This window comes from Pezoporus occidentalis, unplaced genomic scaffold, assembly GCF_034315485.1.
Source record: "Pezoporus occidentalis ecotype Australia unplaced genomic scaffold, CSIRO_AGI_Poc_V1 ctg19, whole genome shotgun sequence".
In the NCBI taxonomy this organism is placed as follows: domain Eukaryota; kingdom Metazoa; phylum Chordata; class Aves; order Psittaciformes; family Psittacidae; genus Pezoporus; species Pezoporus occidentalis.
In genome coordinates, this window is record NW_026913748.1 from 12,061,543 (window position 1) to 12,088,066 (window position 26,524).

A 26,524-nucleotide genomic window follows, 5' to 3' on the forward strand; every position below is an offset into this window, starting at 1 on the left:
TGTGAACCCACTGGCTCATATGTCTCTGATGCTGCCTTTCTCTTCAGGGTGGGAATAATGGTTAGGATGAGCTTAGCTGGGACTAGTTTAGCCCATTTTCCTAATCATTATTTCTGTTTTAAGCAGAGGATAATGCTGTTGCTGCAAAGATATCCAGCTGAGCTATAGCTCAGGCTGCATTTGAGCCACAGAGTTAGGTGAGGGCCCTGCCAGCTAAGCTAGACCTACACTGAACTGTTCCTTTTTAGGCTAGGTGAGATGGGTTTTCCTCCTAAAGTTCAGGTCAGAAATACAGAGAGCATGAAAGGAAAAAAATAGTACTGAACTGTGGAAGAGAAGTAAGACTGAAGAAGTGCCTGACAGAAGCAGAGGACAACACAATTGCTTTTGTTAAAGTTTGGAGCATGTATATAAATAGGTCTTATGAAACTTGTCGCAGCAGTGGGAGCATGGCTCTTCCCTGTGGTGATGGGAACCTATTACTGGCTTGAGACTTCCCCTACTGTGGACAGGCATTGAACCTTTCAGGAATGAGTAAGTTACTGATTTGTTTTCTCTGCCTTACTGAGGTAGCAAATAGTCAGAGTGAGGAAATTGGAATGCTTTTTTGGGGAGTAAGAAGCAGAGTCTGTGAATATGTGGACCTGTGGAAAGGACGTCGTCAGCACAGTAAAGACTGAAAAGATTATCTAGTCAGCTGTGATGACGTGCATGCCTGAATAAACCTCATATGGTTTAGGAATTACCTATTTTGTCAATACATTGTATGGTGGGAAGGTTGGTTGATTTATTTTTCTTTTTCCTCTTTCTACATACCCAAGCAGCTATATTTGGAATGAAATACAGATTCTGATAACATGAAGATAAATGCAAAAAAACTAAGTCTAAATGGTGTTGTTATCTTAAAATAAATGCTTTAGTAACATACAGGCTAAAGCTATTTAAGCATATGGAAATGTATGTAAAATCAGTATAGTACTATGTCATTTTTTGCGTCAGAATCGGCGTGTGTCTGTGCTGACAAAATGGCATGCATTACCTTTCCCCATCTGTTCAAAGCACATTTAGTAGTGCCTTGAAAAGCTTTTGCAAGTCATGACATAAATACACAACTGGATGGTGCAGTATAGATAGAGCAGCGATCTAGTGAAGTCTCCTTTAAAGGGAAATTATTTTAATCCTTTTCAGGCAAGAAATTAATTTTCAACCAAAAAAAAAAAAGTTTTCATATTAAATTGTAGTAGCATTTACCAGTCATATCCATATTAAACATTTCTCCCTACCACTACATCAGAAAATAGCTTCCAATGTGGATAAAGTCCAAAATCAATTAGTTTGGTTTAAGTTATTTCAGATTTCATTGTTAGTTTTTAAAGAACATCTTCCAGATTGTCTCTAAACTTTGCATAAAAATTAATTTAGTTGGAAGTTTCTTCCCACTTGCATATTCCAGCCTAGAGGAGTTGAAGATTTGCAGACATCACTAGTAAAAATAGTACCATTAATTCCCACACAGTAGTACCTGAGTAGTTCTTCAAATGTCACTTCCTTTGTAATTGGCTTTTTAGCAGAGCTTCTCATACTATGATAGGTGGCAAAACCACAGCACTCTCACTTACCTGAGGAGTGTAGGTGTCCATCAACATGATTTTATTGATGATTTTCTAGAAAAAAATTCTTTGAAGAAGTGTCTTTTGCTCATAGATATGCAGAAGGCTGAGAGGGGGTTCTCTGTCTGTCTCTTATCCTAAAATATAGGATTTTCCTTACATGCCCCAGGTGATTGCTATTTCTAGGGCAGGGTAGCTTCAAACTTTTAGGCAATTTTCAGGACCTCACAATTTTGAGCTTCTGTGGTTTCCTCCTTATCTGTGTAACTTGACTATAATTCCACCCATCAACTCACAGTTTTCCTCTACAAAATCTCCTGGTAAATGGGGTCAATGAAATCAGAGGAGTGTGCATCTAATCCAGTTCCTTCTACAGCCTTAGAATAGACCTCACTAATTTTCTGCATCAAAACTAGTGAAATGAAGTTTTATACTGCTTCAAATTTGTAGTAGCTATTACTGTGACTTTTATCTTCATACTCTTTGCTTATTATAATGGTATATTTGGAAAACATCTGGAACATGAGCCAGAAACAATGGAAAGACATTCCTTTTGAACTAAAATTAGAACCATTAGTTTGAAAACCTCGTACTGTGATGTTTGTTCATCTCTTCACCATTGCTGAATTTTGCTTTCACTTGCAAGTGTGAACCAGCAGATTAGACACTTCCAAGGGCTCATTCACTGTGAGGTTTTGCAGGTGATTTCAGTTTAATGCAACCAGATAATTGTAGCCCTGGGGCTTGGCTAGGTTATAAAGCTGCTAATCCAGACAATATTATCCAATCACATGTTGTACTTATATGAGAGACCTCTGCTTTTAATAGTCTTTCCCTGTGCTTGTAAGAGGGTTTTTTGGTGTGTTTATTCTTTTTTTAGTTTCAACAGCCGTATAAAAATGAGACATATACTAAGCTCCTGAACAAATCACCAGAGTTATGCAGTACTCTATGTACCCCATACATGAAGTACACATACAGCATATATCAGCTGGTTCATGATGCTAATGTGCATGTTCACCTCCGCATTTAAGAAAGGGTGAGGTGGTGGACACTGACAACTCTGAAAACTGAAGTCTGTATTTAGCTCTAGGCCCACACATAGCTGAAGCAAATGTGTATGGCAATGTTTTATAATCAGTATTGTCAAGTAGTCAGAAAACAGATACTTTTGCTAAAAAATATGTTTATGTATTTGTCAAAACAAACTTTTCACGGCGATATGCTGGCTTGAAAGATGTTTTTGGGGGAAGAGAAGGGGTGTGAAATTGCAAGTCAGCCTGAAATCTGAACCTCTCTCATTTGGCAATGTTTGCTCACCTTTAATGAAATTTTCATTATTTAGTTTCAGGAGAGGACATTTCTTCTAAGTTTGTCATCCAGCTCTTTGAAACATAAGATGTTGATATATATGGATCCTTAAAAACTTAGATGAAAGCTCAGGCCTATTGCTGTCTGTGCTATAAGAAAATAAAGTATGCTGCCTCAATACTGGTACCTTTATATCATTGCTTTGGCTTAAGATACAAAGTGGAAGGAGAGGCTGTCTTCCGAATCATAAAGCAAAAGATACTCCTTAGGTTTGGGTGTACTGCTGTGACTGGAATAAATAGTTTGGAAACTGGCAGTATCATTGGCAAGACTCACATCGTACTGATTTGTCCTGTTACAGGTGGAAAGAGATTTCTATGCTGCTAATTTTATAAACTGTGATTGCTTCCGATTCCTCCTCTGTGTGCTACTCATTTCTCTGAGTGGCTTAAGCAGATGCAGAGCCTGGCTATTCAGGTTCACATGCTGAGGAATGACACAGAGTCCGCAGATTCTTGGAGGATGTCATTAGACTGAGGCTCACGCTGCTAAGAATAGGAGTGCTGAGCTTTTCCCTGGAAAAGTTGGTTGTACCACTGATCTCTTCTGTGTTGTATTACTATTACTAGATGTTACATACTTACATAGCTAATTTCAACTCTTTATCAACAAATGTCTGTAAGAGAAGCTATCAGAGTAAAAGGAATTGATCAGGATTAAACCATTTACACTTGTCCTGCTTAGGAAAGAGAGAAATAACTGCCTTATATAACAGAGCCGTGCCTGTCATTTGAGTCTGCTCTGTTGCTTGTTTGATTATGCTGTGAGCTAAGTCACCTTGCTGAACTTCAGCCCTTGACCTAGCATCAAGCTTATTCTCCTTCCTGCTTCTTCCAGAATAAAAGGAAGCATAGAGTGCCTGTTTCAAAACGGACTGTATTAGGATGTTGTTGTCTCAAGAAATCATAATAGCAGCAGAGAGACACTGGGTTGTAGGAGAAGTTGAGTCACATGGCTGTTTTGGACTAGCCCTAGGCTTGAACTAACTTAAAGGAAGGAGGAGATACATAAAACGAGGTATTGTGCAGTACTACAGTCTTTGGGTATCTGCTTTGATAATTTTTTTAGAGCAGGAGAAACCCAACAATTTCCCCGTGAAATTTCTGTTAAATACATTTTTTAAAAAAATGAATTTAATTTCAGGCGGTTGTGACAAGGTCTATCGTGTTCACTGTGACAGTCTGGCTCTGATTTTGCAGAGGCTTGGCAAGTTCACAAGTTAGTTTATGCATCCGAATACTCTTCAATTTCAGCAAGACTAATGACATGTGCATCTTACAGGCTTGCTGAAGCCTCTGTAAGATGTAAGCCTAACAAATAACAGATTTTGCACTGGGGAGCACTAATGTCAAATGTGTAATTAAAAATTTTCAGGACAGGCAAAATTCTGAGCATGTGCAGTATCCTTTTTGTGAACCTTGGGATCTCAGCTGGTTTTGGTGAAAAACACAGAAAGCAATTAGCTTGCATCTTAGTGGCTAATAATAACTGAACCTTCTGGCAGATTTTGTGATGAGATGATTTCCTCTCAGTGATATAAGCCAAATGAATTAATAAAACAGATTTTTAAAAATCACTTGTTCTAACACAGTCATTTTGCTGTCAGAGGTGCATAAAAGCAAAGAATTTGCAACCTGGACGCTGTTGCTTTGCACTTTAGACCTTTTGTAAGGATTAATGTTGTGTATTTTTGCCACGTTAAAGCAGTTTTCCCTTTGTAGCTATGATCTTGTGTGTTTTGCTTGAAATTTGAACAAATTTCATAAAGTGAGTCCCCTTTATTCTCTCTCCCTTTTTATAAAATTTGAAGAGATTTTTTCCACTTCAAACAGATTTGCCTGGATAAACAAGATGAGCGAGATCTGGTTCTAAGTCAGGCACTGGGGGGTGGTGTGTGGAGATGCTTGTTCTAGAAATTGATTATGTCTATTCTCCCCAAAAAGACAACGGTTGTGAGCAGGTTTATTACCAACTGCCACCTTACTGTGCTTCAGCTCTGACCCCAAGTGACCTTCTTACGGTTGCACCAAGTCATTCAATCCCTATGATGAGTCAGTCTTTGTGGTCTCTCTGAGAATCTCCAGAGATTCAGCAATGCAAAGAGAATGGAGAAAATGGTGCCTGCATACACAAAAAATATCACCATCACCTCCGTGGGAAAGCCCCGTAGCTTTAAACAAGTGAACCACCAAATTGTAAATATAGGCACAGGAGCCTTATTTGTGAAGAGGAATAGGGACACCCCAGTATGGATCTGAAGCTCAGCTTTCCCATCTGGCCAAATGCAAGACAAATCATACAAGTGTCTAATTGCAAAATAAATAGGAGCATCACTTAAGAGCAGTGAAGGTGGGAATGTTAAGTGGTGGTGCACTACCAGTGGCCCACATCACCGTAGCACTCATCAAAGCCCAAGACACATATGATGTGGTCGTCTCAGGGGTGCCAGGTGGGTATGTGGCCCTCATTGGTAGAGTAATGACACACAGAAGTTGTGATGACAGTATTTTCCAAATAGTGAGAAGCAGTCCTTGGGGGAAGAAACAAGAGCAGCTGGAAAAGAGTGAAAGAGCCATGAGATGTACGCCTAGATATTTTAGTTCAATTTAGTTAGGATTGGATGGTACGTGGGCAATGCTGGAGAATGATGTCCATTACATGAAAACTCTCTGTAACAGGAATGAGATGCTTCTGGAAAAAGACATCACTTTCCCCTTTGAAAGTGTAGCTGGCTTTATAATGCATCTAAACAGGATACAAAATCCTCCATCCCTCAATTCACCTTATGTCTATTTCCTATCTCTGGAGTTAGCTAATATAGTACAGTGCTGAGGCACTAGTTGTGTTATCAAAGGACTTTCCCTCGCTGTCCCCTGCTCTTATCCTGTGGTGAGTCAAGCTTGGTGCCCTGGACTTAATGTCAGGGAAGTTTTCTGTGCTTTTCCCCTATATAGCCAAATGTGTCAGATTTGCAATGGACTTTTAACTGTTGTTTTGCTCTGTTAACTAGAAGCCTAGAAGGTTTTGTCTCTTTTTCTGAACTGTGAAACACATGCTGATTCTTCTGAACAGGTAGCCTAGAAAGCATATGTTTATGCCTCTTAGTTTTAAAACATAATAGTATCATTTGATCTTACTTTTGTAAAAGACTGACATCCCTACCCCAGTTCTTCTGAGCAACCAGAAAATCCTATAAATGGCTCATCCTCACCTAGGGCTTGTTTCCTGTTCTCATACCCTATCCAAAGCAGTGATGTGCAAAGTATGGACTAAGGCCATTGTCTAGGCTGAGAATAAATCTGATCAACTGCAGACTTGTATTTTTCAGTGGAGCCACTGTTTCTTCTGTCCCTTTTCCAAGCAAGAATAAAAGCCCAGGCAAATGTTCACAAAACATTTACTAGGATAATTATGCTGGTCCCTTCAGCTCCTCATGCTGTACCCATTGCCATGCTCTTTAAGGTCTGGTGGTTTTGTAGGTGGAGCTGCAGAATCTTAGTGCAGAGTTCTTCTCACATGATGTGACTTCTCTGCATTTCCTCTAGGCTTGCAATAGAAATGCAGTGCTGCTTTGCATCCTGGGGTTTAAGCTTCATGAAAATAGCCATTTGGCAAAGTTTTCTTTAAGATACAAGGTAAGATGAAGTAAATTACAATTTGGTGCTTGAGTCACTCAAACATAGGCTTCCAGTGCCAGCTTAGGGTAGCCTGTCTTGCATCCTGTTGGTCTTTCCAGTAAGGTCCTGGTCTGGTGCCATGGCCTTTTGTCCAAGGGTTAGGCACAGTTTAGCCATAGGTGGATTTTCAGTTCAGGGAGGTTGGGGGCAGTGTTTATCTATGGAACTGCTGAAGAAGCTAGGTACTAGTGCTGTCATGGCAGTACAGAGCTCTGCTTGGCCCAGTGAGCCTTGCTGTGAAGCCAACCTTATTAGGTCAGGGTGAGTGCTTTGCAGATACAGCAATGTCAGGCTGGCTATATCTGCAGAGCACTGTACTTGGCTGTGGGTCTGCATCGTGAGACCTCCTCCCTTGATCTGAGGGCACTGGAGGCAGCCTGTTAAACCTGGCCCTTTGGTTTCTGATGGGCTGTAAGTGCAGAGCTTGTTGCTGTCACCTCACCTGGGTGTCCCTTTCCTAGTGCCCACAGTGATCTACCCCACCTGGAGCTGTTTTAAAGAATAATAGCACACATGGAAGTGGGCTAATAGAAGTTAGAGATCAGTGTAACCTTTTGCTCATCACTGCCTGTCTCTTTCAAGCAGCTGTGAAGAGGGAAGATCTCTTATCCTCCTTCCCCACTGCCCCTCTGCCCCAGCTCTTTCTCCTTCCTGCCTGGGAGTAAACAGTAGATGTTACACGTATTAACACCGCATTCTAACGCAATGCTCCTGGGCGTGCTCTGTATGCAAGTCCCTAGCAGCCATAAATTAATTAAAAGTAGACAGAAACCCTAGAAAAAAAAAAAAGTTCCCTTCCCCCCCTGCCCCTCTTTTCCTTTCTTTCTCTGTGGGTAAATAGCTAATTCCTTTGTTCCTTGCTGCACTATTTCATTTCTGCCATCATTGTCCTCATTGTTCTCTGAAACAGGAGGGGTCTGGGCCAGGAGCAGCCAAGGTCTTGGCTAATGACGGGAAGTCTTTAAAGTTTGCGCTGCATTTCATCTTCTCTGTGGGAGTTTTAGGACGCATCCAGTGTTTGATCCCCACCGTGCAACTTTGCTTCTAGTTAATTAACAGATCCCCATTACACTCTCTCATCTGCAAGCACATGGGAGGCCTATCAGGAGGTAATTCAAGGCCGATCTGAGTGATGGCAGAAATTAGAGGAAACGGTTGTTGTAGGGTTCTAACATTCAGGAATAAAACTCTTCTTTTGCAGGGGTGCCCTGTAAATTTGGGCATGTTTCATTGTATCATTTCAAGTTTTTAAGTGCTCTCCTTTTCATTCAGGTCTGTTTTGAGGGGCTGGGTTTGGTTTTGTTTTTGTTTTTTTTTTTAGGAAGTGTAGATGGGAAGGCAGTTGATTTGTTTTGCTGCTGCTTTGCTGTGCTGGCAGCCTGCATGGTGTACAGTTTTGAGGGCCAGTTGAAATGAAACCACAGTGTTATTAGCAAGATGTTTTCACCTTCCTTTCATTCTCAGCTTCCCTGTTCCCACCAAGCCTATTATACAGGCTACAAGTATCTTTCTGGAACTTTTTTAGTGTTGAGTAAAACCACCACAGGCCTCCCAGCTGCAAAGCTTTGTCAGGCTTCCAGCTAACTACTGCATCTCTCAGGAGTGCAACCTTCTGTCGACTTTGAATGTTTAGAGTTGTCTGATATTTCCTCCCCCCCCCCCCCTTCTTTTCTCTTCCCCTCCCTATGAGCAATGACCCCCTTTAACTAACGAATTAGGAGCTGCTCCTGCAGTTGCAATTCTCAGTTCAGCACTTGGCAATGAGAATCAAACCAGGGCTATTTAGTGCAGCGTTAAATGGCCCACCACATTAGCCCCCTGGCATGCTAAGCTATTAGGTTGTTTTACTGTTGTTAAAGTTACATTTGTTAGGTGGAGTTGCTGCTCCAACAGAAACTTGATAATGTGGGAAGAGGCAGACCAGCCTGGTGACTTGTGGATGTATTGTGTGGCTATGAGAGACGAAAGTTTCCTTCTCTCTCCATGAGGCTATTACAGAGGAAAGTTTTTTGCTTTGTTGCAATCAAGTGATCTTGATTGACCATTACGCTGTGGCAGGGAGCAATTAAATCATTAGTTGTTGCTCCCCTGTTCCTCGGTCAACTCTCAGCTGGGCTGTGGCAATGTGGCATACCCTGGCAGGGAGCTTCCCACACTTTTGGAGCTCCAGGTAATATCAATTTTTGCAGGCTGTGTCCTCAACATCACTGGTTATGGCTGGTACACTCACCTCGTCCCCTGGACTCCTCCCTGTGTCTCAAGGGAAGAGCACTTCATGGGGTCATTTTCTGTTTGCAGATGTTGGGCTGACATGAGGACCTCTGAAGGACTGTGGCTGCACAGCATCCCCATAGAATCCAGTAGCTTGTGCCTGCAACACAATGCAGCCCAAGAAATGGGTCTTTCTGAGAAATACTTCAAAGCTCCTTCAGAACAGGCTGTCATGAATGAAGGATTCACCATTTTCTGCTATGAGTGAAAAAGGGGTATTTTGATCTTGCCATCAGGGCTGTCATGAACATCCTGAGCGCAGTTCTTGTAGCTGCAAAGGATGCTTATCACACTGGGAGGCAGGATTCACCCTTGGCCATGAACTTAATGTACAAGTGTAGAATATTAACTAGTATATGCACCTTTGGTTCAATACAGCATGCTTGACTTTCCAATGCTCATTCTGGGTCTTCGTCTAAAAATAGTATTACTCATTTCCTTATTTAAGGAGTCTGCTGTCTTATACTCTGAATGAATACGTAACTAAAATATTTAAAAATATATATATTTAAAAAAATTAAATTGTTCCATGGGTTAGAGCGACATGCACAGGAAAAGAAAATAAGGGCAGCAAAAGGAATTATTTAGTATTTGAGCCTCAAATACTAGTTTGAATCCTGAGAAGGTCAGCAAAGTCCTCCATGTTCCTGATTTCCCTCCAACTCACTGAAGGTTTATGGACAAGAGGTGATGGAGTAACATCTTTTTGTTCCATTTAGGCACCTATGTTCCACGGAGTCAACTGTAGGTGCAGGAGTTTGCTCAGCTCACTTGAATCACTTGAGTGATGTCTTTCTCTTTTTCCTGGGTTTTGTTTGTTTTTTTTTTCCCCTTCTTACTCATGTTGCAGTGATTTGCATCTTTTCTTTCCACAGCAGGAATATTTCTCTATTGCTGGATACAAAGATATTATAAAGCACTGACTGTTTCTTAGGGGCAGGAGGGGGAAATCAATGCACCCATGTGAAGCATCATTGTTTTATTTAAGTGTAATGAAATGGGCAGCACAGTCACAGTTAAGGCACCCTGTTGCTGATGTGACTGGGGTAGGCAGGGACCTCAGCTGCTAAGCAGGGATGCTTGGATGCGCCACAGGGTTTCAGAGAGAATCCCCCTGCAAAGGAAGCATGTGCCAGTATTGTAGAGTGCTTGTGCCAGCCAGCTTGCAGGGTTGATTTGGCATTTGGTGTATTGGTAGCGGCTGCCAGTGTGTGTGGTGGAAGAGAAGGGAATAGACAAGAAAAACACATAGGGGTTTAAAATAAAAATGTAAAATTATTTGCTTTGTGCCATATGGACTCCAATATTTTGACAAAACTAAGGCCAAAATTAATCATGCCAGGTTAGAGTTTTAGTTCAAAAACATATGTATAACTGTCCCCCTAAGTGTGTATTTGAGTTACCATTTTCATACAGAAAAACCTTAACCTTTTCAGTTTCTTGTTCTCTGCTCCACTACCAATTGCTCCACCCAGGTGAACTTTCCCTTCTGTGTAAAATTTTAAAGTAGTTCTTGCTTTTATTGGTAGTTTCTTAGTTAAATGTCAGATTTTGTTGATTTTCTTTTTAAACATTTTTTAGAAGGTTTTCTTTTTCTTTTCATGGAACTAAATGGATTTTAATAAAAGCTGTCTTGTGTCCAGGCTGGACTGTATAGTCAAAAAGAATGGACTCAGGGACAAGAAGAAGACCAGGAAGGAAGAACCAGGACCACTAGTAATGATTGGAGAGCCATTATGTAAAGGTGGAAGTCCATCACACCAGTCCTGCTTGTCCTGAGGAAGATGCTGTCTTCTCCACTGCATCTGTAGCATAGGGATATTCAAATCTGGAATTCAAGTTTAGAAATAAGAGAATGTGGCTAATCTGTGGACTTTAATTTACAAAGGAGCCATTCTAAATATTTATAGGAATATGACCTTTTGCGCAATGCAAACCATCGATTTTTTCACCCTAATTTTTCCATTGATCACCAAGCATCTTGTTATAGCCAAGCATATTATTCAGGCTTACCCTGTATTATGTTAAAAAAAAAAAAAGCTTGTCCATGCACTGAAGCACAACACAGTTCTATGTTAGTTCCTGTTGTGGGCACTTTGCTTCACCACTAAAAATGCCATATGGAGTCTAGCTTAATCCATTTCAAAAGCAAAGCTAAATCATACAAAGGCACTCCTGAAAAGGAATAAGGATGAGCGTGGAGTGGAGCTGTTCTCCATTAGTTTTTCAGGGCTGGTTTGTTACGTACATAAGTCCACAGGATGGCATCAAATCTTGGAATATCCAGTTTTTATAGAGTTCAGGTGTGACTGAATTGGGTATTTTTGTTCATCCCACTATAGAGATATGAATTAGATATGAAATTCAAATATAGATCTCTATCTTTTTAAAGTTTGGAAATGTTCGGAGGCAGGATTTAGGCAATCTTTAATTCATGTGAATGTAAGCAATACTGTGACTGAGAACAGTAAATATATCTCTCTCTGTGATTGATCTCAAGATCAGCCTATATCTATTATCATAAAGCCCCTTCTTTGAGAGCGGGAGGAGGTGGGTGGAAATTTGAAAGAACAAATTTAAGCAACTGGTTTCCTTTCACTTTTAAAACCAAATAGTGAGAGAGGCATAAAAGAGCCCCAGTTTGGATGGTAACGAAACACTGCTTTGAAGTTCTAACTAAACTGCATTTCTTGTTCTCTGCTGTCGCCTGTAAGACTCAAAAAATTGGACAAGCAATGATTAGTATATAATAATGTATGTTCAAATAGCTTATGGTATTATGAAAACAAAAATTCAAAAGGCCAATATACTGACAGTTAAAATCTGTCTAAGGGGCAATAGAAGGGAAACTTCACAAAAACAATACGCTGATTGCATGCAGCCACCCTGCCGAGTCAAATCTTAAATAAATTATACATACACACTGGAGCTGAGAAATGAAGCAGTTTAAAATGTTCCTGGTTCTGTGCTTTAGGCAAAGCCTACATCCTACATTGTGTCCTTAAGGAATCAGACGTGTGGTCTGTTGATTTGAGTACTCTGCCACAGTAACTGGGCATTACCAGGTGTTTCAGAGGCTGGTGGAAAAATACAGCTTTTTGCTAGATCAGATATAGGGAGAAGTGTGGGTGATAAACAATCTCTCTTGATTCTATGATAAGGAATTCCTTTCTCTCAACTGCACCCCACCCCCACAATCTTCTCCACCCACTTCTAAGATATCTTGATGAAGTACTGAGATGTTGCATATTTGGGTAGAGTTTTTTTTCCACAGAAACAAATTTATGCATCCAAAAATTCAGTTTCCAAGCAGCTGAAATTCTTCAGGAATTTGGGTCAAATCTGATAAGTAATTTCAGCCAAAATAAAGATGAAAATAAAATTCTGAAGATCAAAATGATTCATTTCAATACATGTGAAAAAGCTTTTTGATGGGATTTCCAAGAAGGCTCAGTAACTATACAGCCTAGTGAAAAGGAACACTCACAGGCACAAAGGAGATCCATGTTCTTATCTTCTTTCTTCCTAAATTGAAAAGTCTTGAATGTAGTTTTTCCTCTTCTCACATCACATTCTTAGGCTGTATATATGTACACACATGCATACACGTTCATGGAGCATGATGCTCTCTGTGAAAATAGGTAACTCCATTCCACTCTCTCTGCCAACAAATGTCTAAGTGTTTATGCAAAGCTTTGACTGGGAAGTACTACTGATAAGCAGAACATGATGTTCTACTGGTTAAGGTAGATGCTAGGATGTGGTACGCACACAGATCTGTGCTCCAAATTATGTTTCATTTAAATTCTGGTGCTCCTGATCTTGGTCAGTAATTTAATCTGTAAGATACAATGGTAAGGAGAGTTTGGCAGCAGCACATTGTTAGCAAGAACTACTTTTAAACTGCTGGCAGCACCTTCTTTTTGCCCAGTAAAAATACCCTTAAGCCACAGCTGTTTCTACAACTCCACTTTGAACAATGGAAGCTAAGGTTTGGACATGAGCTAGTAGAAATAACTCAGAAACCTTTTAACGAACGTTAACTGAATTTGCTCAGTTTTTGTGAGTTTCTTGGGATCAAATCATACTTCCTAAATATCAACCACCTAAACCCCACATTAAACAAAGGAACAAAGAAAATTTTATATACTACTCAGGAGGTAATGTAGTTTTGGTCTTTGGCTAACAGAATCAATCAAATCACTTACTATAAACCTAACACAAGAGGATGTGAGCAAAACATGCTGCTGTTCCGGGCCTAAGTGTGCTGTTATGAAACTCTTGCTGTTCTACCAAAATCCCCTTCCAAAGTTTCAGAGTTAAATCACAGTGAATAAAAGCAAAATTTGGCCCTCACTTTTGGCATACTATTGGTTACTTGCTATATTTTTATCAGATTTGTTTGCTAGAATAGATACTACTTTGATCTTATTTTTGGAAGTGTATTTCAATATTATTTAGGCACAAAGAGAGGATAATGTGTCTAGCTTTCAGATAGCTTATTACCATTCAAATACTCTGTAGAGAAATTATATTAAAAGAAAAAAAAAAACAACCCACAACAAAACCCCAACATTTCAGCTTCTGACTCATTTTAAATGGAGACTTAACTCTAAGTAATCAAAATTGCTTTGGTTGTACATAGCAGCATTAAAAGCCTTGTCCGCTAATTGAGTGAATCGGCTCCAGTGAAGCAGCCTTGCCCCCTCATGATGTGATCTTGCTAGTGCTGTTTGTCATCATTGCTTGCTGTTCTCAGTCTAACTGTACTGCTGGTGCAAATTAATGGTAATTCGTTATGACACGCTGTGTCCTTCCAGTGGAACAACAATATGGATCTCATACCACCTCCGCCCTTCCCTCCTTCCCTCCCCACACCTCCTCACCTCCTAGATCCTTTTCTCACTTCAAGATATCACCCCTGACTTAGCCTTCCAACTCCTAGCTAACTGATGTGTCAGGATGGTGTGTGAGGCTTGACTGATGGATAGCACCCTGTGCTCTTCTGCTGACACATTATGGAGACATGTGTCAAATAAAAGACAGTGCTTTCTGGTGGCTCAGGCAGTCTCAGTGCTGATGGAGGACTTGTACTTCAGGGGAAACCTGTGTGTCCATGTGTGATATCATCCACCACCACCTGAAGCTGAAGAACTCTACCAACAGCATGCTCCAACAAGCAGGAAAGATCAGTGGGTAACACTTTAAATCAGTTAGCTTCCGAATGTGGAGTTTTGGTGTGTGACTACTGTACTTAAACAGTATTAGTTATTATTAATTCATTAAATTTCTGCTTCCATTCTGACTGCAAGAAATTGCCTAAAGACAGGAAGCATTAATTGGGAGCTCAGAACTCAAGAAATCCATGCCTTACTTTTCCTCACATTTCTGTGTCATTTTTGTGACAGACACTTAAGCTCCCTTTAATAATAATTTCTACTCATCTTTGGGTTATGCTGTCTTTTTGATATATTAGCTGTATTGTGAGGGCTGTCTCTTGCTTTGTGTGCATAGAGAGGTTCTTACAAGGGAGCCCTGATTTCAGCTGGGGCTTCTGTCCCGGATTCTCAGCTGGTGGAAGTTGGCTGCGTGCCACTGAAGTCATTAAGTGTATGTGAAAGGTCTATGGTATATCGTTGTTGTTGTTTACATTGCTGGAGAGGGGGATCTTAGCTAGCGTGAACTTAGTCCATATCTTAGAGGATTAACGTTCAGTTCTCAAAGATACACCTTCTTTTCTCCCATCAGTTATTTTCATTTAAAATGAAATTTTTTTACATGAAAATTGAACTTTTTTTTTTGTTGTTGTTTGTAATATAAGCTTTGAAACAAAATATTTATATTTCTGGTGGGGGAAACGAGTTATTTTCTGAGGGCAATGGCTTTTAGTAAATGTTTTGACTTAAAAAATCAACCCACTATAATTACTCAATTAAAAAAAAAATACTTTGAGGAGGAAGCACAAAAAGGTGGGAAGTGCAGATCAAACCTTAGATTATTTGTCACCCCTTCACCAATCTCCCCCTCCCCCCCCCCCCCCCCCCCCCCCCAAAATCATAAGAATACAGAGCTGATTAAAATCAAGGTTGTGGCTTCAGGTTCATCCTACCTAATGTAAGGCACTTTTCTGAGGTCACTAGATTTGAACATTGTCATCTGAGCCTGCCTTTGTACTTAATACAGGGAAATGCTTTGCAGCAAAAATGTTTCAGCCCCTACTAGGCCTTTACAACCCATACAGCTGTCTGTCTATCTCTGCTGGAGCGACCATGGGCCAACTTGTGTTCTTAACCCATGCAGTTGAATTAAGTTGGTTTAGTCACCACTTGCCAACAGGTCATTGACTCTGGAATGAATTTTTTTTTTTTTTAAATCAATAGTAAAAGGTCCCCAAGATGATCTGTTATCACTGAAATATAATGTAGATCCATCTACAATGCTATTCATCAGTAGCAAGGTTAATGCCATTACCCCCGTTACACAGAGGAGAAACCTGAAGCAAGGGAAATGACTTGGCAGAGGTGAACCAGGAAAGATGTGGTTCCACACACACACACACACACCAGCCTGGTGGTATTTATTAGGAAAGAGCAAAAGCAAAGTTTTCTCTAACCTTAAGTCCTGGAGTCATGTTAAACTTTCAGCTAAATAAGTTTTTTCCCCAGTGGATTCAAAGCTTGAAGATGTGATTTCGAACAGTTTTAAGCCAGGTAAATAGTCCCCTACAGGAGTTTGTCCTGTTCAAACAGGAGTACAGGAGTTTGTCACTGTACCTTGTTGCTGATTTTGTGATTTGGGGGTTTTGAAGTATGTCTGACAACAGCACTTCCAAAATCTATTGCATCCTGAAATATGTCTCATGGTTGTGTGGACTATTTCATGAACAAGACTAAAGGTAAATATTTTGAAGGCTGTGTCCTTGTGGATATATCATAGAAGAGGAAGAGGCTGGGACTCCTGAGCACACAGAGGAAGGGTTGCTTGCCTTCTTCGTGTTCCACACTGTGCTCATTTGGTAGCACCAACACCAAGTTAACTGTTTTTTAGCCTAAGCTCAGGGATGTCTCTGCTATATTGAAAGAACTGCTCAGACACAGCATATATGTATCTGGTGATAACAGCCAAAATGACTCTTACAGACATTGCAGGATCAGTACTAGAGGTAAGGATAACTAATCTATCAAATGATTTTGGGAAACAAAATCTTAATTTGCTGCTTCAGAAGGATAGAACTGTTGAGGTATTTAACCTTTTCCAAAGTGTCTTACCGCCTCTCTATCAAAAGCAATGGCAAAAATCCTAACTGGTTTCAGTACTGCAGGATCAAACTCCAGGTGTTGCAGGGCAATTGCATACTCAATGCAAAGAATTTGGGGGTTTTGAACTGGGGAAAAGTATCTTTAATTTAGAGTCTATATAATCATTTTTTATCAGAGATTTAATTTGGTTAAGTTTAATCAGGTAGCTATTGTATAATTTAAATGGCTGATGATTGTTATTTGATAATAACAACTTACATTTATATAGTGCTGTATATCCCAAAGAGATCCCCAAGGACTTTAAAGACTCAACAATAAAATACACAAGAAAGTAAACATTAATCACTATTACTAGAAAATATAAGGATATTAAATATCTGTCATTCTGTGACTTTCTTCTGCTCTCATTTGGATTCATTAGCCAAGCTCACTCAGAGTGCAAATGGATTATTAGTGGTTCTGCCATATTTGATGTAAGACATTTTCAGTACAAGTACTGTAGTGAGAATAGAGAAGGGTGGAAAAGGGTAAAAAATACCCTTCTGAGGTTGCCTACAAAATCAGCTTCCCTCATGCAGGTCACTTAAGTGGGTTGTTGTTTTTGCACTCTGTTGAACTCACTTGGATTCATCCCTTTCTTGTCTGGGTGGTAGTTGTACTGTGCTGAGCTCTGTGAGACTGGTTCCTTGTTAAATGGGAGGAGACTAAACAGGTTATCTTTCAAATGCCACATGCCTACAACATCAGAGTGGGAAGTCATATAGCGCATTGTACAACCTGTGCTGTTTTCATACATAAGTCTTGTAATAATTTAAACTTCAACCCTGTTATTGCCATTCTTGGGTTATCAGTGTTAACACCTCACTGAGGTGAACAGAGCAGTTTACACTTCTCAAGTTGCTTTTCCAGGCTTTTATAGTTTCAAGTCCAAATTCCTTCACAGAAAGAGTTGTTGAGCATGGGAATAGGCTGCTCAGAGAAGTGGCTGAGTTCTACCCTTGGAGGTATTTGAAAGACATGTTGATGTGTAGATGGGATTTGGTTTAGTCATGGACTTCAGTAGTGTTAGACCACTGAGTCCCGGTATTAACTTTAAGAGTCTTCTCCAACCTTAATGATTCTATGATTCTAGGTGTCTAGCTTTGCACTTTCTTTCCTTAAATGCATAACGTCAATGCTGGAGAAAAAGGTGAAAGTTTGAGGGATGTTAATGTGTTGTATTGTAGCATCTCGTGTAGCAGTATCTTAAAACTGCAGGTGGGAACTGGAAAATCCACTGCAGCAGGCACTTCATGGGCAATTTGCATGAGGGCTGTACCTGCCTTTGAGAGATCACTATCTAGGACTTGAAAAACGTAAAATTGAGAATCCCAGAATTGTTTGGGAGGGGAATCGGTGAAGTGATGGGACTACTTCCAGAGTAAAGTCTTGCTGATCACCAAAATAGAGGAAGGAAAGCAGATGCTGATTTTGTGGATGGTTAATATAGGTGGCTTGCTTTGTTTTTTTTCTTTTCCATTGTATAATAAAATCTAGATGCACTTCAGATTTCCAGAACCCCAGAAATCCTTTTGAATTATAAAGTTTTTTCAACTGTTGAGACAAGTTGTTTGTTTGCACCTAAAGATATACTGCTACTAAACATAAATTAGGGATGTCAGAGTTCTTAGCCATCGAGATGATTTTCAGTTTCTGAAAATATTAATTTTCCTGGGCTTTTGGCCACAACATATAAAAACATTCTACCTTGAATAATTTTTTCTTAAAATCATAATTATTTCTCGATCTCAGAGCTTTTCTTTAGTTTCTGTTTTGACACTTAATCATTGTGTGAAAGGTGTTTGCTGATACTGCCTTGTTTTTCAGATTTGTAATGAAGCATGAGGGATTTTTACATTTTGTGGTGAAAGTTTTGCATGGGTCTTACTGTAAATCTTTCACAATAACTTTAATTTGTTTATTTTTGGGAGATGGAAGAAAGGGAAATGGTGATTTACAAAGAAGTTTTCTGCTCCATTTCCTCTATGTAGCAAATGATAATTCTCAAGTACAAATGCTGCTACACCCAAGACACTAAGCTCTAAGTTCTGGTCATAGGTACATGCACTGGTGGCCTATTTACTAACCTGTATTCTGCAGAATTTTTTTTGTAATATACTTAAGAGGCTAATCTCTGACTAAAGTTGAGCAAACATGCTGAAATCAATATGCACGTGGAACTTTCTGAGGTTCCCTAACACAGTGTTTTGTATCATATCTTTCTGATCCCACTACAGCCAAGCATTGGTAATCAAAACCCATGTAACTCCCAGGGAAATGCTATAAATAATGCTATAAATGCTATAATAATAGGTTGACTAATTGCACTTGTGATCATTAGATCTTGGAATAGGATCCAAGTCTTTTCACTCATCAGTGATACACAAACTAGTAGAAGAATGTTAGTTGGACAGTGTTTTGTGTGTCATGCTATGTTCAACACAACCCTGTTATAAATGCACATATATGAAAAACATATGTGCATATGAAAAACAAATTCACTTTTTATATGGAAAGGTGTAGCTTTTCGCTTACTGCTCCACAGCATTGTAGGGAATTTCTCTCTTGTTCTCGTCAAAGTTGCCTTATATTTTGAAAAGTCTGGGTAGATCCTATTACAAAAGAATCCAGACAATGACATTATCTTCTCCAAAAGGAAATTGGTATTCTCCCTTGGAGGGACTTTAAAAAATTATTTTATCATTTATGAACTTAAAGAAAAAACTTTTAGTTTTATCAGTTGGAATTTAAGGACTGAATTTGTAATTGCTAATCAAAATCTACCTGTGGGAGCAGCAACTAGACAGAACCTCTTGTTTCACTTGTTTAAACATAAATCTCTACAATTTAAGATTAAATAGATTTACCTGGGTTACTAGTAGTAGCTCTCTCTTCTCTGTGCCTTGAAGGCTATCTACTAAAAAGTGGACAGATGCATGCATATGTGGGTGACAGAGATGTCACAAAATGTGACTAGCTTTGTTGCCAGTATCATTAGAAATGGGTGGATTTTGTGGAATGGAAATGAAATGGAGGCTGGATGGAATAATTTTTTATTTGTAGTGAAACCAGGTAATATTAAAGTTATTTGAAATCCCAGTGGTAGGGACTTAGGTACAATGTGATAATTGCAGTTATTTCAGAAGGAAATAAGTAAATAAAAGTAAATAAAAAGTAAATAAAAATAAATAAAAGGTAAGACAGATTAACTCAAGTCACAGCCTTTACATTTTGATGAAGTTTGTGTTTTTAGAACAGAGGCAGAGGGTACCTGACCTGAATGTCAGTGCTCTAGTGAAAGTTTCTGAACGAAACTAGTCTGTGTTTGTGAAAGCATGAAACTGTTAAAAAGAAACTGCCACTTTCACGCTGTCACATATAAAACTCATGAGCTGAGCAATGAAGTGTAGAAAAAGTCTCCATTGTTTGCCCAAGAAAAACAGTGCATGTGTCCTAGTATAAATGGCTCTGGGTTTAGTTTTTATAGTGTTTGGTATCTGTCTGTAAGACTCAAATGAGAGATGATATAAATGAGAGCATGAAAGTCCTAGGATTTTGTTATGAAAACTTTTTTTCAAAATACTTCTGCAAATACCTTTAAAATGTTGAAGAAATACATTAAAACTAATCTCAAGAATGGGAAACAATTGGGAATCATTATTACTGCAAATCCTATAAAGCATCTCCTTGTATATTTATAGCATGCAGAAAATAAAAATAATAGCTGATTAGAAGTCTTGACTTAGAGCTCTCTGTTCCCTCTCCATATTGGATAAATCTCCTACTGATGGATCAAACATTTAATCAATCTACTAACATGGCCTTCAGCACTATAGTATCTGAGTGCCTCCCAGTGTTGGAACGCTCAATAATGCTTGGTTTTTGTCCAGTTACTCTGTACTCCTTAATTTGATTTTGTTCTTAGTTACATTGATGTAAATCTAAAACTACTCCATTGATCTTGATGGAGCAAGCCAGCATTTATGAGCCTGAAGATCAGAATCTAACCCTCCTCCTGCAATTCCCCAGCTATTCTCAAGTTATACTAATAATATTTCTTGAAGTTATTAATCTGCTCTCTCATTTATTCTCCCTGTTCCTGCTTCATCTTTTTTTCTTCTGCTGCTTTGGGTATGATCCAAAGTCCACTGAAATTGCTGTCAGTCTTTCTATTGATTTCAGCTAACTGTGGTTCAGTTTCCCATTTGCTTCTCTCTCTCTCTCCTTTTTCCTCCCTCTGTAGGCCCTGAAGGTTCCTGTGTGAGTTTGTGTCTAAGTAGAGAATTCTAATTAATTAAAGTTACATGTATTACTACAGTTCCGTGAATAAGCACCTTGCTTTATTGGGATCCTAATCCCCATCTTTTCCTTAATACTTAAATTAAGGAAGCAAGGAAATAAGAGTATTTCCTTAGGAAATAATTTTTACTAAGGAAATAATTTCCTTATTTCCAAGGAAATAAGAGTATTTCCTTGCTTCCCTCAGTTTAGTTTTCCTGTAGTGAGATCCCCCCTCTCCTCATGCTGCAGGTCTTGCTCTGAGGTTCAGCATCTCATATTTTAGGGAGACCTTTGCTAAGGGCCTGACCTGAATTTGTGGAAAAATGATTGGAGAAACTCCACTTACTTCCTTGAGATTTTTTCTCAGGATAAAACTGAATGTGAATAAAGTTTTGAATGAGATGGTTGTGGCTCTTCCTTTGATATATTTTTTCTTTTCTTTCTCCTCCCTGCCTTCAGTGTTGGAATCAGAAGAAAATAAAAAGAAGAGGAATTGAGAATTTAATCTGGGAGACTTGGCAGGTAAGACATGTGTTTTCTTACTTACTGGCAAGGTGGTTCCAGCTGGGCTGGCTCAGCTCTGAGAGACAAGGCTGGCCCATGACCTGCAGAGTCAGGCTGAGTTCTGTTTTCCTTCACAGCCTTTCTGCATAACCATGGGCAAATGCTTCACTTTGTTGGTTCCTCACCTGCAATGAGGGCAGAACTGCTTCCCTGCCGTGGAAAGGGTGAATTGAGAAATGCAATAGAGGCTGGAGAATAATAATCTGGAATAATAGGTGGCAGCATGTACTTGGACAAAGTTGGCCAGTTCAGGGGTGACAACTGTTGTGTGGGCAGCTGAGCTGGTGTTTGCATAACTTCAAGAAATTCTTTACTAAGGTACTTGTGTGATATCTGTAACTTTGTTGTGTTCTCTTCTTTGAAGACTCATTTGATTACTTTAGTCTCGTTTCCTCTTCTACATGGTTTTTAAACAGGGTGGAGGTGGAATGCAGTATAATCAAGATACAACACTTGCTCTCATATAAAAACTGTGCTGAAAGGACAATAACAACTTTGGAAAGCCAAGCATTGCGGTTAAGAACTGCAGTTTCAAAGATTGATCCAAGGGGCTTACTTGAGATACATCTGGGGACAAAAGCCACAAACAGGCTACCAGTTTTTGAGCCTTCCTCTGAACCTTGAAGTGCCAGAGTGCTTTTTTTCAGAGAAAGAGCTTGAAGAATTTTAAACATAATATTCCTTAACCTTTTTATTGGAAAAAGTTGTACTGTTTCCAAAATGCTCAGCCTGCGGCTCTCATGCATCATAGATAAATCAGCCAAAATAGCAAAATATTGGCAGGGTATGAACAACTGCAGGTAGTTGTTTAATAGCTTGTGTCAAGTAATCTTAATAACAGGTGTAGCTACTGATCCAGTCAATTATATAAATTGTCCTGCAATCTTCTCTGGATTCTTACTGAGACAAAGCTATTGATACGCAAGATGTGCCTGAGTGAAACTGCAGTACGAGTCACTGTGACTGTCTTAAAAAACAGAGTTTATCCAAGCAGGCAGTGACTGATGTATTTCTGCTTCTCTGCCTCTCTTCATAGCACACTGTAGCAAGAATCCTTGATTTTCCTCCCCCTCCTACAAATCTGTGAGAATACATTTCAATTTTAATATTCAGTATTCCAGAAGATGTAAATAACACCAAAATAAGTATTGCCCATTTGAAATTTCCTGCTGGGTCCACCTATCATGCTTTGTCTGACGTGGGGATAATAAGGTCCGTGGCAGCGAGTGCCCCCCTTACTCATCTGCACAACCTTTAGCGTAGCACTGTTGTACTGCTTTTTGGAGGGGGATTTTAGCAACACATCACATGAGAAATACCTAACTCCTGTGGTTGAGAGTTTGCAGGCACATAGACCAAGCTTGGCCCAAACTCGGAGGTCAAAAGAAGTTCGTGGCTGATAAAACAATAAATCATTTTCTAATCTGAAATAATTTGGTGCCTAGCCCTTATGAGAAGACTTATCAGTGTTAACTAAATGGCAGCATTGTAAAAACAGATTTTCAATTGCAAAACTTTTGGTCTGAGAATGAAGTATTTGTGTTTTCACTGCGTATGTCACTAATAGACCTCTATGAAGCTCTACATGAAGATGATTAGGGATGAGTTGTTTGGTTTGGAAAAATTTATCTTCTGGGTTTGGATGTTTCTGTTGTTTTAATTTGCGAGTGCTTTCTTGGTTTCTTGAAATTTTCAGAACCATATACTGGCATCTGTTTCTTGCTGTGAAGTTACATTATCTCCAAGCAAACCAGTGAAATGAATCAGGCTGTCTCCTTATGTGTGCTGGGTCATATGTTTAGTATTAAAGCTCGGTTTCTGTGCTATTTCATAACAGTTTAGTCGTCTGCTAGGAACTGGTAGTTAAAGTATGGCAGACTTGACATAATTCTTCAGGCTCAGCCTCTGTTTCCACTGCCTTTGATCAGGATACATTCAACTCTCAAATATTTACAATTTTTTTTCCCATGTACTCCTTTTGATTTTCATAGCTGTGCCCTTCCACGCAACATGAATAGTAAGTGATTTCTTATTACAGTTCCTTAGCATATAACCATTATGTTACTGTAAACTCTGATCAAATTTGGACTGTAAGTGCCAGTATGAATAGAAAGACATGGTTTTCCCTACAAAGAGTCTGCAGTTAGTGGTAACAAGTGACATGGAAAGGTGGAGAAGACAACTGTCAAAACCAGCATGTTCATGTATATACAAATATATGTATAGATGTATATATCCTTGTTTATCCCTGCAGTTTAACTTCATATTTAAAAAAAAATGACAGTAGAAAGATTAATCTCAAAAAAAAATTGAACCATGTGGCAGAACGTGTCTTACTGATAGAAACGAAAAGCAGAGATCGAAACAGGGGGGATGATGGTATTTTTTTCTGGGTAGGTTGTCTTAGTCATTAGAAACAAATTATTCAGCCTTTTCCCAAATAAAGTTAGAATTTTTATGACTCCCCTCTATATGATTTTGGTAAGAAAGAGTGGGTATTGGTACAGTTGCAGAAATTTCCTCCGCACAGATGTGGTAAAGCATGTTAAATCTGTAGTCTGCAATTTGGACACCCACTGACAGTGTAGTTCTATGAAACAATGCGAAGTTTGAGGTTGCATGCTCACCTCAGATCTTGCTTCTAGGTTGGTAAATTCTCATTATACTCCCATTTTCTGTTCTGGATCTGGTTTCGGTCAACCTGAGAATTTGAGTCTGTTTGTATGGCGACAGTGGGAAGTGGACTGGGAGAAATTGCTGTTACTGTATTACTTCCCCTCCAGAAAGTCTCAAAATGAAACCAACTGCTAAATTGGTAATCTGCAAGCTCACAATATTTGCATACATTTCTGAGTGTGGCTGTGAGAGGGAGGAAGCCCCTGTTCTTGCACACCATTTGTTTTCTGTGTCATCCTCAACTTTGAGATCTGGCTCTTTTATTTGCATGGAGGCTCTAGTTATAGTTTGTTTTGTGCTAGTTTTTGTAACCAGGACTTCTTTGCAAGAGTGGCTGGTAAGTGGGGTACCTCTGTGTGACTGAATATTTGACTCACCAGGTGTAAAGGAGCAAGTCCAAACATACTGTGATTTTTCGTTGGAGTGTTCATATTTGAGGGTGATTATGTCTTTGTGGATTTCAACTGCAAGAACAGTCACCTAAAAAAATGAATTAGAATGAATTTATAGCACTGAAGATACTTGGGATAAAGTTCTTATCCTTTCATTTTGTACCCAGCAGTATCTCAGGTAACTGAGAATCAGTGGGGACTATTCACAGATTACACAAGCTAAAATAATGCACATCCTCCACTGATACATCCATGAAAATGGGATCAAACAGGAAGGGGTAACTAAAGAAGCTGAGTGTACCTGAAAACATGTGTGAAATGTCCTTTCACATGACCCATTCTGACAACCAAAAACTATTGGTTTAAGTTTCTCTTCCTAAAAAAGTTTCAATGCAACCAAGACCAGATATTTTTAAAGTAATCCTGATGGGTTTGAGTATCACATTATGTGGGATGGGTGGAGATCTCTTGCCTAAGCATCACAGGCAATGAAAATCATGTGTCTAAGGAATAGCAGATGACTGATCAAATGTGACCTCTTGCTAAAAGCAGTGTTGCTAGGGAAGCTGAGATGAGATTGAGAGCGCAAAGGTGTCACTAGAGTCTTGGCAAAATTAAATTAAATGAACAAGTTGGTTTTTATATGTGTCCTGTACATGCGTACACTTTAGGTGCATTATTTTCTTTCTGAAAACTGGTTAGCGGGGGTGAATCAGTGTTAAAAGCTCAAGCATTTCATTCAGGCTTCCCAGTGGAAAGTCCTGTTGCTGTTTCCAGTCCTGGTCTGCAGGATCTCACCTGCCCTGGTGTAGTTGAGCCCACTGAAGGGCAGGGTTTCTGAAAAGCTTTGCCTTTCTTTGGCTTTGAGGCTTATGTGTGGGTGTTAACTTCTTGTTAACTTTTTTTTTTTTTTTTCCGAAAGGGGAAATGCTCTTTATTTAGGAAAAATAAATTGGTCAAGAGCTTTCCATCTGTCTGTGCATGTTTAATTATGCTGCTTTCCACGGGGAGGTGTTTGTCCAGTTTACCTGTGCATCTGGACTGTTTTTCAAAGGTCATGAGTAAGTCTCCTTCTAAAGCTGGCATGGTGTTGTGGGCATCTCAGAACCTGTCAAAATCAGCTAATGAGCATTTTTAATGGTTTCCTTTAAGCATCATTTAAAAGTTAGTTAACAATCCAGCAAATATCAGCTTTCAGGAAAGCTTCTCCAAAATACAGGGCCAATGAAATGGAAAAATCCTGCTTTCTCTCTGGCCAATATTGTGATCTTTTACAAAGCTCCAAGAAGTTTTTGTCTCCTTTTCTGCTTCCAGTAAGATACCTGCTCAACAGAGAAAAGAGACCACCTTATTTAGCAAATTCAGTTCTGAAGTGTAAGTAGCATTTGTGGTGTTTGCTCATGTGAAAAATCATAGGTTTTTATTTCTAGAGTTTTAGTCACTTTAAGGAAAAAGATGTTAAACACAGAGGAATCTAACCATGTGAATAGGTAAGCACATATAAGCATAGAAAGATTTAATCAAGCAAATTAACTTGCATAATGGAAGGATGTGATAATGTGGATGCACATGCTTTTCACATGAAAAACTTGATGGTGATGGAAAGAGTGACCAAATCAAGCTTCAAACCGAGCTCCCATGGGGCTGATAAGACCTCCACCTGAGGCTTATAGCTGCAGCCACTGGTGCAGGTGTGTGTTTGCTCCACGGCTTCTCCAGAAGGAGAACCTCAGATTTCAGTGCCTACACTTTGTGGATCAAAGTGCATTTAGACTGTGTCTTCCTCTGAGAGGAAGCAAGATCTACCAGAAAGTTATCTGGATGATTTGTGTTGGTTATCCACCACATAAACTCACCACAGAGTAGTTCACAGTTGTTATGCCATTTCCTGATATGGCAAGGAGAACATCCAAGGTTGAGTGCAAGAGGAGAACAAAGAAATATTGGGCAAGAGCTTACAAAATAATTTCCTGTCGGAAGACAGGATATCAAGTGAAATGTTAGTAAAAGGGATTTCAGATTTGGTTGCTGCTGTTGTAAGCACAATTATAAGCTTTCCAGATTAAGTCTGACCCATCATCCTGAAATACCATTGCCAGTTATCATTAGGAAACCAAGTGTTGGTAACATACTCAAATGTACAGCAGACTTCTGGCTCTTCAGTGTCTGGACCAACTCCCACTGTTAGGAACAGGAGTCAAATGGTCATCCTTTCTTCTGTGTTAACACACACCCCACCATTAGCAATCTGAAGGCAATTTTAATAAAACACGTAACCCTGCTGAGCTGGTCTCAGAAGATAAATAAGCAGTGTAGAAAAGAAGCTTTTGTTTAAAAGTAATTATTTAAACTATGCATTACAGGTAATTTTCCTTTACCAGTAA

The 26,524-nt window shown here is 39.4% G+C and overlaps 1 protein-coding gene across 9 annotated transcripts in view; it reads left to right on the top strand.

Annotated features, from left to right (window-relative positions):
• The window catches only part of SOX5 (SRY-box transcription factor 5), a 650,561-nt gene that overhangs the window by 174,253 nt on the left and 449,784 nt on the right, over positions 1-26,524 (top strand). For all 9 annotated transcript variants that reach the window (XM_062616810.1, XM_062616809.1, XM_062616815.1 and 6 more), the window contains exon 3: positions 20,968-21,030. The gene's annotated coding sequence lies outside the window, so the exon portion shown is untranslated. The remainder of the gene's footprint in view (positions 1-20,967; positions 21,031-26,524) is intronic.